This window comes from Betta splendens, chromosome 9 (genome assembly GCF_900634795.4).
Source record: "Betta splendens chromosome 9, fBetSpl5.4, whole genome shotgun sequence".
Taxonomy (NCBI): domain Eukaryota; kingdom Metazoa; phylum Chordata; class Actinopteri; order Anabantiformes; family Osphronemidae; genus Betta; species Betta splendens.
Genome location: NC_040889.2, coordinates 29,195,543 through 29,211,587, shown reverse-complemented (window position 1 = coordinate 29,211,587; position 16,045 = coordinate 29,195,543). Strand labels below are relative to the sequence as shown.

Genomic DNA, 16,045 nt, shown 5'->3' with positions numbered 1-16,045 from the left:
AGGAATCGTCATCAGAGCAGGCTCTCGCCACAGAGCTCTCAGGTGTGAGAGATGTTGGAGGATTCCCTCAGGAGCGGAGTCGCACTCAGTGCTCCCTCTGCTGTTTACACCCCACTATAATTGCCTCATTCTCAAGTGGAAGTGTGTTCTTCATTATCACTTCTAATACACCTCTCAGCACATCCACGCTGGCAAAGTGTGAGCTGCCAAGTTAAGATAATAAGTCGTGCATGCAAGGGCAAACAACAAGAATCTCCTGCTGCTGCACCCGGGTTATTAATTGATTCTGGGCTTCCTCTTGGCACTCATTTGCTGCTAATGCAAAGTACAAGATGCAAAACATGCAACAGGAAAATGTTTGTTTTTCTCCTTTTCCTTAAAACCATCCGTAGAGCAAGTGTTCAGGGCCTCATCCAACTGTTAGTGTGTCTGTGAAAACACAATTGTGATTGTTGGGTCTGAGAGACGCCTTCGTGGTCGCACATTTAACAAACAGCAGTGAGTTAAGCTTGTAAACGTACATGACTTCACGTCGGCCTCGCGCCACAGAGGAGGTTGTAATATAGTGATCTGTTCACAATGAAGACGTTCCACTGCGACTGTGTTTCCCATCCATGACATTAACGTGCTCCTTCCTTCACGTCTGGTGATCACTCCGCTGTTCTGCTGCGTGGCGTCTTAATTGCGAGTCCTGTCCTGGCGAGTGAGAGTCAGTCCTTTCCACACGCGGCGTGTTGTTCTGCTCTAAATAGACACAGACAGGCCCCGGGGCGCCCAACGTCCTTCGGGATTGTCAGGGTCATCAATGATACACTGCCCACACTGTGCAGCACATCTGTGACTGCTGCACTGCCTTTAATGGCACATTACATTATGGTAAATTCCTCTGATGCTATACTTCTTCTCGCTGATGTTAAATGCATGTTAAACTCACTATAAGTTACAGCGCGGAGGAGGAACTAACCACGCGTGACATGTTTTCCTCTGCATCCGTGTTTGCGTCTCCTCGGGCACTTTTGTGCACTTCAGCCTCCACCTGCTGCTGTGTGGAAAACAACTGATAGAGACTCAAACCTGGGGGCTAGAATCTTTATTTTCTGTCAACGCCTGAACACAGAGCTCAGAGGCATCGCGGGCTTCGGAGCCGGGGCGTCCACATGTTGGTCGTGCCAGGACCAGACAGGCCCTCTGCAGAGCGCGCGCTCGGCGCCGGCCCGCTGCTCCCATTGGCTTTATTTATAGACGGCGCCACGAGACATCTGCTGAAGACGAGGCTCCGTCCTCTGTGTCCACACAGCACCACACAGAGGGAGCGTGTCAACATTTGTGTTTGCGAGGACCCGGTCGGTCGGTCGTAGGAGGCGGCGGCGGCCCATAGGACGGGTGTCCGCTCCGATCGCCGTCTCGCCGGCTCTGATTAACGAGACCGGAAGACAGAGGGAGGCTTCACAGTTTGTCGCGTCTCGTGTGTTGGCCGATGTTTACTTGATCTGAGGGCTGTTGTTTGTTTGGTGTCTGCTCTGCTGCTCCCACTATTTTGGGACGCTGACACTTGGATGCAGCGAAGCAGGCGTGTGATGCGGCCTCGCCCTCTCCTCCCCCAGCCCCCTTCGTCCTCCTCCTCATCCTCCCCCAGTGTCACACCGCGTTTCTGCTCCTCTCCCGTCCTCCTCACATCAAGGACGTCTGGACGTCTCACTCCCACCGCGTTTCAGGCCCTGACAGCTCTTTGCTTTTCCCACAGAGAAGTCAGAGTGCGAAAATACTCGCTTCCCTAAAAAGAACCAACCTGAGAAACCGGCCACTCAAACGCCTCTTCTGGATGAAACTAATCTTATTCAATTCTACTTTTCAACACACTTTAACAAATGTGAACATGTCCATTGTAAACGTGGTTACGACCTGCGATCCAGCCATCATCTACAGGTACGGCCTGGATCGACGCAGCTGATGCTCGTAGCAGCTCTGCGTCAGGCTCAGGAGGCGCTTCGTGTAGTGAGAGGTCAGAGGTCAGAGGTCACAGGCGACGACCCACCCTGCAGGCTGCTGTCCAATGAATGATGTCACAGAGGATCGAGACGCAAACATCATTTGAGTTTCTTTTCTGTGCTTTGTTTTCCGTTTTTGCTGTGACTCCAGTTGTGATGTTTTCCTGTCGTCTGCGCTCATTAATGTGTTGTGTGATAAACGTGTAAAATTTAAACAAGCAGAAAATATTTAGAACAAAGAGATTTTTTGGAGACCATATGCAGCTCAGTACATCAAAACACGGCATCAACAAATGCTTCAGCACTAATGTCTGGATGGATGCGGCAGCATCTGGGCCGCTGAGCTTCTGGGAATCAAATGGCGTCGCTTAGTCTCCTTCTACTTTTTTTCTGGAAAGTTTCATCTGTATAACAATATTGAAAGGCATTAGTCTTAATCTCCGAACTTCCTTTTACTTTTTTTTAAGTCTTAGAAGATACATCTGGTTCCCTGTCTTGTAATTCCTGACGGGATTCCAAAGAAAAGCGAAAACAATTTTTACAACAGTGGAGGGATTAAGGAGGAGGTTTCAGGACATGTAGCTGCTGCTGGGAATTAGATTAATGCCCTCGAACAGCAACAACTGCTCCAATGTGTTGCACTTTTTGTAGTTGGACAAAACTTGCTTGTAATCCTTAATGGATCACAAACGATAAACCTCCCTCATCACTCAGTCAAACTGTTTAAGCCTTTTGACACAAAGAGTTTTTCTGGTGCTTTGTTTTTTCCACAACAATAGCAGAATAAGCTGCGTATTATAGACGTGAGCGTAGATTAGACCTGCATATGCGCTGCTGCACTCATCCTCTTTCTGCTGCGCTACATGCGCCACAGATTGGTTCCACTGAGTTTTACAAAAATGATTTAGGTTAAAAAGGATGTAATTGTTGTGGTTTCTGATTGGTACATGTTCACATCTGCCTCTTCACCTTTTATATGAACTCACATAATCCAGCAAAAGGTGCAACAGCAACTTTCCAACATGATGTCAAAATCTGATTATCAGTATTTTCTGTTTTGCTGTCGGCCCCTGATGCACCGACAGATCAGACAAAACCTGAACTCAAAATAGACAAAGACGAGGTTACGCCACTAATTCTATAAAATATAAAACAAGCTTATGTCTGGAGTGTGTTGCTGTTTGTGCTCAGGGATTTAGTTTTAGTCGAATAAAGTCGTTGGTTTTATAATAACTATCAACATAGAATCTGCTCACTGTAGAAACACATTAAGCATAAGCATAAAACCTGTCGATTAAAGAGCTGCTCATTTTGTTGATTTTAATAAAGAGCTCAACATCCGTCAAACACAAAAATCAACATGACACGTCACTCGGAGGAGGATTTATGTCTGGCTTCTTGGATCCTCTGTGAAGTTATCGTGGCCTCAACCAAATACAAGGTGGTTTATGGTTTATGGTTTCTGGCTGCAGACATTTGTAAAGTTTCCTATGATGTAAAGTCTAATTTTACACGTTAAAACTAATTGAATCTAAATCAGCTGAAGGTGCGGTGGAACCGCGAGGCTGCAGTTCCGTCTGCGTCCTGTGGAGGTCGCTCTGTGGCCGTGGCTCCATCAGCAGCGCAGCAGAAGGCCTGAACGTGAAGACGTGACCAGACCGTGTGTGGCCACACAAGATAAAACCATTTCACCAACATTTTGCTCGTTTGATTTAGTTTCTATCTCCTCACGTAAAATCTTAAAAAAATAACATTGTAATTATTAATTATAATAATTTTAGTTACTTATTCCAGTACATTTTCTCATTGAGGTTTTGCAGTTAAATTTTGACTAAATAACAGATGAGAATAAAAACATGCAAAAAAAATTCAAATATGTTTTTTGTATTAAGTGTAACATTTTAAAAATAATATTTGCTAAATTTTATTTTTGCTTAAATTGCTATTGAAATTGTTCCTGCAGCAGCTACACAGGAGTGAGCAGTAACACATGAATCATTTCAGCCGCTTCCTGAGCCTTTGGGCCAAAGAGACCCGTTCTATTTTGCCTTTCCATTTAACCCGTTGTGGCAATTTTCTAACAGTAAGAAAAAAATACATGAAGACTGTCTTAGCAGGAATCACTGACGGATCCGCTGAGTGACTCACAGCCACTAAATCACACACTAAACCAGTAGTTACTTGCTGCTTCGCTGTGTGGCTAAAACAAAAGACTCACAGCTGCAGAGCAATGAATCACAGCCGAGCAGCAGGGAGACGAAGCTGCTGCCGCCCCTGCGGCCAGCAGGTGGCGCTATGGCACCTCTGCCCCGCTCCTCCATAGAGACATCAACTCCCTGCGTGAGCTTAAGTGTATGAGGCTTCCAAACGGGCCCAAAATAAATAACACACCAGCGGAAAAGCCTCCACTGGTGTGACTTAGTAAAAGTCAGGTCATCAGCGCGCGCGAGCGGAAGCTGTGATTAAAGGAGCCAGGGTTAGGACCCACTGACGACAGAAATGTTTGCATGGAAGGACAGAAACAAGCAGAAACATCTTTGTTAATAAATAAGTCACGGTTGGATTCAAAACCAGACTGAGACACAGGCTTTTTTCAAGGATTACTCTCAGAGGGTTTGCTCCAAACTTGCTGCCAAAAAGCCGTGGCGCTGACGGCTCGTCGCTCTGGGGGTCGTCATTGTCACCGTATACGGTCCAGTACTAGATGGATGCTGCCTGATCCCATCAAGATAATGGGTTTCATGTCCAGTGGCATGTACTGGGGGAGGAGCTGGTGGGACGAGAGGAGCTCTGCTCCTGATTCCCTTTGTCTCTGCAGGCGCCGCGTCGGCAGCACATGCTGCCACGCAGGCGGAATCACGGCTCGGCGCGAACCTGCGCCCTCTGTGAGGCTGGAAGCAGGTTCCTGCTCTGACAAGGATGCTCGGTGCGTCTGTGTAATGGAGAGCCTCCAGGACATGAACCATCGCCACGCAACAACTGACACAGAGGCAGCAGCGAGTTCACGTTACTGTTCCTCACAGTTCTGTTACTGGTTTAGTGTCCGTTTCACAGGTTGTTCTACCACAACATTCCCAGTAAAGATCCGCTGGGTTATTAAATAGTCATAGACCTCGACCTCAAACTTTAATATTACAGCTTGTTTTTAATTTAGTTCTGGACCACAGCCTCCACGTCAAACATCCTAAAATGACTGAGAAGACTGTTGAGCGCTTATGAATGGAGTCTAAAAAGACACTGGTTGAAATCAATGTGATTGCTGTTGTAGGATGGGTGGGTGAGTGTGGGAGTAGGAGGGTGAGGGTGGGAGTGTGAGGGTGGATGGGTGAGGGTGTGTGGGTGAGAATGGATGGGTGAGGGTGGATGGGTGAGGGTGGGTGAGGGTGGATGGGTGACGGTGTGTGGGTGAGGGTGGGTGAGGGTGGGTGGGGATGGGTGAGGGTGGGTGAGGGTGGATGGGTGAGGGTGTGTGGGTGAGAATGGATGGGTGAGGGTGGATGGGTGAGGGTGGGTGAGGGTGGATGGGTGACGGTGGGTGAGGGTTGATGGGTGACGGTGTGTGGGTGAGGGTGGGTGACGGTGTGTGGGTGAGGGTGGGTGAGGGTGGATGGGTGAGGGTGGGTGAGGGTGGGTGGGTGAGGGTGTGTGAGGGTGGGTGGGTGAGGGTGGGTGACGGTGTGTGGGTGAGGGTGGGTGGGTGAGGGTGGGTGAGGGTGGATGGGTGATGGTGTGTGGGTGAGGGTGGGTGACGGTGTGTGGGTGAGGGTGGGTGAGGGTGGATGGGTGAGGGTGGGTGAGGGTGGGTGAGGGTGGATGGGTGAGGGTGGGGTGAGGGTGGATGGGTGAGGGTGTGTGAGGGTGGGTGGGTGAGGGGTGGGTGACGGTGTGTGGGTGAGGGTGGGTGAGGGTGGATGGGTGATGGTGTGTGGGTGGGTGAGGGTGGATGGGTGAGGGTGGGTGAGGGTGGATGGGTGATGATGTGTGGGTGAGAATGGATGGGTGAGGGTGGATGGGTGAGGGTGTGTGGGTGAGGGTGGGTGAGGGTGGATGGGTGATGATGTGTGGGTGAGGGTGGATGGGTGAGGGTGGGTGAGGGTTACAGGCAGAGCGGTGGATGGGGGTGGAATCCAACTAATGAGTTTCTGCCTTGTCTCTGGCCTGGACCAGTGGCATCACCTCAATCCTCCTCCCCCTCCTCCCCCTCCTCCCCCCGACCGGCGACGGCACGTCTCCTCCCTCCCATCGCTCTCTCGTCCCGTCTTCACTGCAGCCAGGATAAAAAAACAGAAGCTGCAGGAAAATAGAGTTTATTTCTGAACAGGCTCCTTAATGTGTTTGGACTGAGCGTAATAGGACATTTGCATGGAGAGCACAGCGAGGTGTCAGCAATAACCATGGGGTTGTGACATCCCCCGAAATATGCTGAGCTTTCGCTAACCTCTCATCAAACACGCTGATCTTTATGGACTGTATCATATTGTGCTGTAATGTGCTTTATTGTCCACAGAATAAGCTTTTCTTAAAGGTAATTGGAAAGCGGGAAATGGCCGCTACCGGCGGACTTTTTAAATACATTATTCCTGAAATGTGGCTTGTGTAATGACCCTGTCGGTGTAAAACGTGAGATTTATCTTGGCAGCAGAAACTGATCCATTTCACCTTTGTCTAATGGAAATTTTTATCAAGGATTATCTGTTTATGTAAATGAGCGTGGCCTCTGGAACGGAGGGGATAAAGGAAGGCTGAGGGGGAGCAGTTAATCTGGGGCCTCTTGACGTGTCAGTCTGCTCGTGATGCAAAGAGGAGCCGTCTCCGTGGGGGCGGTTTGTGGGGCGGGTCCACACACAGGAACCGGGCCGTCGCACAGAACCACGGTGGCTTCGGAGCGGTGTCGGCTTCAGGTCAGGTCAGCGTTAACAGCAGGGAGCTGCTGTCACTCAGGCTGTTTGCAGGTGACACCACTGGTCTGGTGGAAGTGAGTGGTGACGGTGAGCGCTCTGAACCGCAGGGAACAGGTGGCAGCGGTTGCATAAAGCATTCAGCGTTCACTCGCTTCCTCGTACGGGTCAGGACTGTGCTGCTTTACAGATGGAAGTCCTCCCGTCCAGTGTGAAAAGGGTCTGCGTTACCTCCGGCCTCAGCCTGAGCGGAGCTCGTGTTGTCTCCGGCTCCGTGGCGTCTGTTCATCACAGAGGCTTTTAACGTAACTTTTCCCAGATGGCGCCGTTATTTGCAGCATCACACGGTCCCTCAGACGCTGGACCACGTCGGCTGCAGAATAGATGGCTCTGACCGCGCAGCAGGAAAAATGAATGAATGGCGGCTCCGCTTCCTAAAAGAGGAGCCGCTGCCATCGACAAACCCCCCTTTGTGTTTTCATTGCGTGGCTGCGTTCGATGTTTTATGGCAGAGGCTTCGCCTTGTTGTCGCGTCGTTGCAGTGACAGCAGTGTGACGCTCTTGAAATACAGCTGCTGGTGGCGAGCAAATGGAGCTTCACCAGGAGCCGGTGGTCTCGCTGTCATCTGCCGAGCTGACAGCGAGAGAGGAGTCGGCCAGGCCAAGTGACAGACAGCCCAGCGTGACCCCGCCTCCAGAGGGAACGCTCCATCACTGCATGAACACCCGCTGCTGCAGGAGCACAGAGGCGCCCACAGCTACCATGATGCATTGCAGCGGGCAGAGTTCAACTCCAGGCAGACGGGAGACGTGCAGCATGGAGCAGAGCAGGTCAGTCCACGAAGACAAGGACTGAATGTAGTAAAGAGCAAGCGCGCTGACTCGCACGTATCAGGATGAGTGGTCCGTCGTTGGTTCAAGCTGGAAGAGCGGAGACCAGGACAAAAACAGCTTTGAGTGGCGTCCTCCTCATTCCTGCAGATTCAGGCATCGCGCTCACTCTCTGCATGCTTCAGTCCGGAGGCAGCTGTGTCAGTACCGTGGGGTCTGACCCGTCACTGGGATCCGCCGCTGGGATGTATGAGATGTTCTGCCTCTGTAACTGCAAGTAAAAGCCTTTCCAGCCAGTTCAGTCCTGAATCCGTCCCCATGAGACACACGTGAGAGCATTCCATCCTCCCTCTGTAACTTCTGGGCCTTTCAACCTCCTAAAAAAGTCATAGTGCCAAGGTCAGCCGTCAACTCCAGCATCTCACTGTGGTCCCCAGACCAGAACCAAAGCACCTATGAGGCCACTGAGCCCTCAAACACTTCCCATTCCCTCCATCCATGACTCCTGCTACACTGGGACCTTTGTGTAATTAAAAGGGGACTTTAAATTGCCCCCAAGCATTAAAAATGGATCCTGTTGGCAGCAAATGGAGCATCTCACTACTCATCTGCTCTGGTCCTTGAGGGCTGAAGGCCCAGACAGATGCTCCTCCAGGACACATGGGAGATGAGTCTGAGCCTCAGGAGGTGGTGGATGTCTGTGACTGACTGGAGTCTGTTTGGGAGAGTCCTTGAAGGCATCAGGTCTGAAAATAGTTGCTGGAAGATGAAACAGCAGCAGAGTGACAGGTTGTTAAAAATATTCGCTCAGAATCTAGAAAAGCTAAATGGACAATGATGGTTTGAATCTGCTGACTGACGCTCAAACAGACTTACAGCATTCAAAGAAGAGCAGCAGAAACAAGACTTATGAAGGTTCAAGCAACGAGTCAAGAACATCTGGACAAACGAGGGTAAATTCAGGCTCCCGGGATCTGATTTTAAGATGTAAATGATCGTGTTTGACTCTGGTTGGACGGCATTGAGCTCCTGCTCAGGTCCAGTCAGTGCTGCAGTAGGTGCACACACAACGGGCCCAGTGGCACCGTCAGACCCGAGCAGAGCCGGCGCTCCCTGTCCGCTGCTCCCCTTCGCCCTCAGTGACGCGGGCGCTGCTGCCCCCCCCCCCCCCCCCCCCCCCCCCCCCCCCCCCTCCCCCCGCACACACAGACAACCTCCTCACCCGGTGTCAGAGCCTTCTCCTGTCAGTAATTTGTTGCTAATCAGCTGCCAGCTCCAAAGCGATGATGAGGTGATCATCGTGGGCGGTGGAAGGTAATGGCCTTAAAAGTCACTGTCAATGTCAATGGGATGACTCGGATTCAATCAGGAGCAGCCCGATGAAGGATGGCGCCCGCTGACATTACCACTCATTTTGAGCCCAAGCATCTGGGCCCTAGTAAATAACCATCAGTGGGTGGGTCCGGGGGACAGGTCATTAGCCCTGAGAAAAATAAATATCTCCTCTCTCGTGAAGGCTGCAAGTCATTTAGCACAGACTAGGAAATTTCACCCTAGATTAAGTATGATGAGCCAATATCCGTCAGAGGAGAGGCCACACTGAGCGGGGACCCTGATGAGACGCAGGCAAAATTTATACACAGGCCCCAGCAAATGTAATATGATTTTAAAGGCGAGGAAGTGTGTTGGCACAGGCTGCGAGCGGGGACGGACCATTTGAAACTAGAGTTTGACGGATGACGCTTTTTAGGTGCTGGTCGTTGGACTGGAGCTGCTGGAGCCACTCAGCGCTGGTCGGGTTCAAACCCAGACGATTAAAGTTGTGAATCAAATAATAGGTATCTTCTAAATAATGAACAGATGCAGCATTAGCTCTGCTCCTACAGTAGGAAGAGTGGCTCACTTTCCTCTTGTCATAGCAGTTGGCGGAGGTCAAAGGTCAACTACCAGTGACCTTGACAGGAGGTGAGGACAGCTGTTGACCCCAAAGTCAGACATCAGACTCATTTAACAGGAGTCTCTAATTGATTCATTAATGTGGCGGCCTCCTCCGCCTCCTCCCAGCTCTCAGCTCCCACATCCCACTAACGCTGCTCAGCTTCACTGTGGCATCGCCTGCTGAGCCTCTACCTGGTCATCTGCACACATTTACCACAATTCAGTGTAAAGCAGGAGCTGAAAGACAGGTTTCAACTCAACGGTTTACCTGCACCTCCTTCATTTTCATTTGGTGTCTGTGCAGATGGGAGTTATTACAGGTGTTCCGTGCAGAATAATAATGTGTTAGTTCAAGATTTGCTTCTGTGCCTCTGATTAAACAATCCTCCATCCAGTAGCTCCTCTTCTAAAAGTCACACACACTTAACTAATATAAAGTCTCCATGATGCACAAAGCGGCTTTGAACTGTCATCAATCCAGTTAATCGGAGATGAATCCATTACAGTAAATACAATACAAACATTATTATATTAGCCTCCAAATCCACTTGGATTCTTTCAACATAATTAATTTAATTAATTTGCGAAGTGCCAGTCACATGAATAATTAATAACACTTACATATTAAATATGCATATTTGTTCATGCATCTCCATCATGTTGAAGTGCTGTTGGGCTTCTGTGTGTAAACGCGTGCAAGACTAAACTAAACTAACATTTCGAAAAAAGGCAACGTTTAGGTTCAGGGCGCAGTATGAACTTTGCTTCTCCACGTTTATTAAATGTAAACAAGTTGGTGTCTAAACTTTCAAACCTCGAGAGAAAAGCATCAGTGTTGGTCTGGGCACCAAAGGAGGAAAGGACTGAAGGGAGCGACCGGTGAACAGGTGCTGCTTCGGTGAGTGGATCCACGCAGCTTGAAGCCCTGATGCTACAGCCTTTAAACATCTTGTGGTTCCTGGAAAAAAAATGAAATATCAAAACCAGAACACATTTGCAAACGTAAACATGTCGCCTCAAACATTCAGCCTGTTCTGTGAACCACCATAAACAATTTCAGGGACGTAAAATCCCACTTTGCTTCGAATGCGGTGCCAGGAAATGTGCTGAATGTGTATTGAAATGCCTCCAAATGAGTGCTGCTATAGTTAAGTGTATGTCTGTGATGCATTTTTGATCTGATGTGTGAAACCCGAAAGGGACTGGAATGTATGTGAATAGACTGGCAGCAGCTCTGATGCAACAACATCCACATAGAGAGAAGGTTTTAGGGCCCTTTCAGCTCCTATCTGGTCTGAGTCTCCTCCCCCTCTGCTCCCTCTCTCTCTCACCTCCTGGGTCTCAGCCATGTATCTCCTCCTCTCTTTCGCCCGATGCCCAACACTCAGCAACTCTTGGCGAGGCATCATTAGGTATAATGTACTTCCCCGTCTCTCCCAGGGATATTTTGGAGAGGAGCGAGCGGGCTGACCTTACTGAAGGGCTCAGGCGGTGCTGCCAACGCTGCCTCTCTCTCTCTCTCTCTTTATGACCCCACTTGCTCTCTTCAACCACTGTGTTTGAATAACTGGCCACAGGAACCAGTGTTACCTAGTTTGTAGATATTACCTTCAATTGGAAGATGCATCACTCTTGTGATAACTCACAAAGCCTGGTGGGTTGTGATTTCTGCAAACAGAGCGGACACCCGTCACCTGCCATGTCCACTGACAGAAGCAGGTGCAGCGTCCAGGTGGGTCTGCAACGTATACGGCTGTCCCACAGCAGCAGGGGGTCTGAGCAGGCCAGCGACGCTGCAGAGCCTGTTGCCAAATCACTGGACAACAGACAGGAAACACATATAGTGACTGAGTTCTTCACAAAGCAAAGCAGGAGGAAGTGTGTGTGTGTGTGTGTGTGAGGACGAGGTGACTGTTGGGGTGAAATGATCAGCCAGAGGAACAAATTAGCCCCAAGTTTGAATGTGTGTGTGTGTCTGCACTGAAGCTGATGAACCCCGCCTGGAAGACGATCATTAGCGAGTCAAATACCAGCACAAATGGCCGCCCGCGATAATGGCTGACATTCATCTATGTCTGAATCTGGTCCAAGTCGCCGCTAAACACTCGCACGAGCAGGGAGCTGAAGTCTGACGAGCACAAACAAACAAAGGAAGAAGCGAAGCCTCTGAACTATGAACTAAGTCCATTCCTCCAGACGACCCAGTAGCACCGGATCAGTGGCAGTAACAATGGTAAGTGTTAAACCGTGGTGCCCTGAAAATAGATGTAACACCACAGCAGAATCATGCATGATGAGGCAGCGCAGGCAAGGAAATAAAAGCTGGTTGCGTAACATTTTAACACTCACCCACTTCGCTGTGATCAGGCGCCGTGCTCCGTCCGTCCCTCTGCCCCCCCATCTGTTATTGCCAGTGCTGTCCATATAACAGGCGCCTGTCAATTTCGCCTGCTTTTTATTGACTCATCCTCGGAGGGGTTTCGATCACAATTATCATTTTTTATGAATACATTTTCATGAATATATTAGCGTCCTCCCCTCCACCGCCACCCACCACACACATACACATCCACATTTGGTGGAGTGTTGTTTTCTCACAGTTAATCAGTGGCCAGATAAATCAGAGGCCATATTTGCCGTCCATCTGCTGAAGGTGCAGTGGGCTCAGACGCCATTCAAACATGCTGGACAATAACAGGAAGTGGAACGACAGCAGCAACACTTCACTGTCCACCATGTTCTGTCAGTACAAATGTCTGGCCAAGAGCACTTCACAGAACTTCATGGTTCTGCATGTTGCAACTTTTTTCCTTTTGCCAGCGAACACAGCTCTGGGAAACATGACTAATTTACTGCTCAGCAGCTCGAGTCCTCAAACTCAACGAGACGGGAAAAACGGGCTGTGCTTTGGCTTTGACCATCGTTTTGTCTGGATCCTCTTTACAAATGTTTCACAATTGTTCGCGTTGGTCTTTTTTCTCACTTTGTCACAGGCAGAATTACATCTTACTGAATTTAAATTCATTCATTAGATGAGCTATATATCTTTATCTGCCTACAAAGTCTCTGAACGCATATGGACGTGTATGGTTGACGTCCAGACATGTCTCTCATCATAAACGAATGAAAATCCATGATAGTCATGAAGAAGAGAACGTGATGGAGGATGTCCTCAGGTCCGGCACATTCTCAGTCTGTGGTTCTCACAGTGATTTTATGAAGGTTTTGCACACATCCAGCTCTAAATGTGCTTTTTGATAGGTTGGTCAGACACATTGAACAGGAACGACTAAGCTAGTTCTGACTCAGTCAGTGACACACCAAAGATGAACCTTGAGGAATGGAGGAAACCGTGAAGGCAGAGAAGAACCAAACATCCAGGACTCATCACCTAAAACAAGCTGTAAGTGGGAAACTGTGCTTTGTTGCTGCAGACGTGTTCACGGGTGATGAAAGGGTGATTCACGCATCACATTAAACGCGCTTGTGGCTGCGCTGCCGTCTAAGCGCTCCTCTCCTCAAAATCAGGAAGCACCCCATCAATTATTTGCTAAGCAGCCATACTGAAGGTCTCACTTTGAACAGTGTGTGGGGACGGCAGCCCTGTCAGCGTGATGATAGATGCAGCGGAGGCTCCCGCTGCCCCAGCTGCCTCTCCCAGGGTCGGCCCCACACACAAACACCAGCAAACACGGAAGGTTCCACCGGTCAACTGCACACACGACCACCGTGTGTCCATTAAATGAGTGCAGCAGCCATAATAACCAATAAGAACCACAATAAGAATGAGCTGTGAAGCCTCCAGAGCTTGGACGACTAATTAATGTCCACTGTAGTCATCGAGGGTTAAATTCAATCTGAGAAGAATTAATAGAGCATTAATCAACATGGTCTAATTATCTAATAACACCTTAATTAAATCAGGTCTTTAAAGTTCTGAGACGTGTAATGTTATGTATCATCGCTGAGTCCGTACATGCACAAATGTCACGGTGTTGGTTCAATCGGACCTCATCGCTCCGTTGGGGGTTCTGCTCGCTCCACCTGACTCCGCCCACATTAACCTTGTGCTAATCTCATTCCTTCAGCGCTGACACATTTACACACAACAACACGCTCACAGGTTCTACTGGACGGGATGGGAAATGGCAGGAAGCCAATAGCTGAGCTTGTCTTGGAGATCCAGATCGGTGAATTATTCTGACAGCGTGGACACTATCCTGCTGCTCCTAATGTAAAATCAATATGCCCTCCTCACCAGCCGGACTAAAACGCTTGACCCAAGGATTGACTTTGTTTTTCCCTCTCACTCTGTCTTGTAAGGAACGACTCCGTGGGTTTGAGGACAGCTGTTGCTGAGGCTGCTGTTCCTCTAACATCAGACACTAGAGTCCTTTTAACAGCTGTTGGAGTGGACCTCACCATAAACAAAACTACATAAAATGGGCTGAGTTAAGGTCCTGCATTTACTTAGTGACCACACAAACATCTCCTTTCTTCTTTCCTCCTCTTTGGCAGTGGTAAAATTCCACTTTCTGCCCACACGAAACGCGCCACGCAAATGTCAGCGCTGTGGGCACGGACAAACTCGTGGACCTTCTGTGGCTTTATCTGAATATTTCCAGGAACCTGTTCTCTGCTCCGAGAGGCTACAGAAAGTGAAATCTTGTACGTGGAGAACAAAGGCTGTTCAGAGACAGGCTCCCGTGGCGTTAGGATCCTCTGTGCCTGCTACAGCATGACTAGATCCAGCAGATCACATTTCAATAAACCCTCTGCACGTCCTTTTGACCCCAACGTGTCCCCGTCTCCTCCCCCTGTCCATCCCAGTGCTCCCAGTCACCTCACCTTAAAGAGGAGGCCACAGATCAATACGTTTGATGGGGATGCAATAAGCAGCCCTATTAAGTGACAAAGGTTTACTCTGTAACAGCTGGGCTGGCGCGAGAGCCGAGCTTGTCTGACTAATGAATCGTGAAACAATCAGGCAGTAGCCATTTGTGTTTAGATCTGTAAATATGGCACGGTACAAGTGCCAGACCATCGCTGGCACTCCAGCTGGGGCCACAGATGGTCTGGATTGGAGGCGAGGCGCAGGCAAAGCGCTCGCTCCTCCGGCCCACACTGCACAGCACCTCCTCTGTCTCTGAGTGACAACTTCACTTTCGCGCTAACTTAGCCCGCCTGCCCCACATTAGGAGCCAGGATCTGGTAAAAAAGGAAGGAGAGGAAGAGAAAAGCCTGACATCTCCTGAATGGGAGCCCAGCCGGGGGTGGGGGGGGGCAATGATGATCCTGCTATTTAAAGACATGATCAACCTAATTAACCTTGGGACGCCAATGACTAATTCTGAGGCGACTGGACCACCGCAAGAGCGCCGGGGTGGAGGCCTCATAAATCTCAATAATAAGAAGCACTTTCTCAAATAGGAGGAACACAGGTGCCCGCGACGGCCATTATTTGGGAGAGGATTGAAAATACTGCGTGCAGAGTTATTATCAGTCACACTGGGGATGGAGGCGGCCGATAATGTGGCGGAGATGGACTGTATTTCACCCGACGACAGCTGAGTAAATACAGCAATATTCAAATAGACAAATCAGAGTTCCGTTCAAAGAGCTTTTGTCATTTGCCCACACAAATGATGGAAACAGAGACGGAATCCATTCAGCAGTCGTCCGTGTGTGTGTGTGTGTGTGTCCTTGAAGAGCCATGAAAAAGATGGAAGATTTATTTAATCTATTTTCAAGGTAAAGTGATCTTCCGGCACTCTACTCTCCAGATTTGGTGCAGTGAATGTGGACGCGGTACGAAGCCATTACGATGCCCCCAAGTCTATTAAACTGAATGACAGACGTTGTTTACAGCCTCAACTGCTTCTGCAAGCGGAACCATTATCTCTGAATACTGATGCAGGCGTCAGCGGCAGGATTGGCTGTCATTAAGGAGCGCCGTGGCCCATCACTTATACAGGACTTGTAACCTGCTAATCACCGACGCCAGGTTACTTTCATTACGTCCAGCAGCATATTGGCCTGAGATTGGTTCCCATTCACACCCAGTTACTGGCCAGTGCAGCGGTAAAGCCCATCTGCCGCTCAGTGTTGTTGCTTAAACCTACATGTGTGGTGTGATTTTGCTGCTCCTCAGGTTTGTGCAGAACCCTGGAAGGTGTTTTACCAGAGTCATTATTTTAAAAGACGGTAAAGTTGTGGAGCTGCTAACGCAACTCAACCTGTGTTCACTGCATCCGAACGCTGAGCCTGTGCATCATTTGCCTTGTGTTGTTGCATTGCTAACCTCTGACTGAGGCTGTGGCTCCGTGTGCATGTGCTGCAGGATATTTATGGGCGTCTACATGAGCGTGAGCAGGTCTCACCGCGGACCCG

The 16,045-nt window shown here is 49.4% G+C and overlaps 1 long non-coding RNA gene across 1 annotated transcript; it reads right to left on the bottom strand.

The window, feature by feature from the left end:
• Window positions 1–10,410: 10,410 nt before the first annotated feature.
• LOC121202469 (uncharacterized) lies at window positions 10,411–15,350 on the bottom strand. Its single transcript, XR_005898103.2, has 2 exons — window positions 11,264–15,350; window positions 10,411–10,613 (listed from the first exon to the last, which is right to left on the bottom strand). It is a non-coding gene; the product is annotated as an uncharacterized LOC121202469 (long non-coding RNA).
• Window positions 15,351–16,045: the final 695 nt, after the last annotated feature.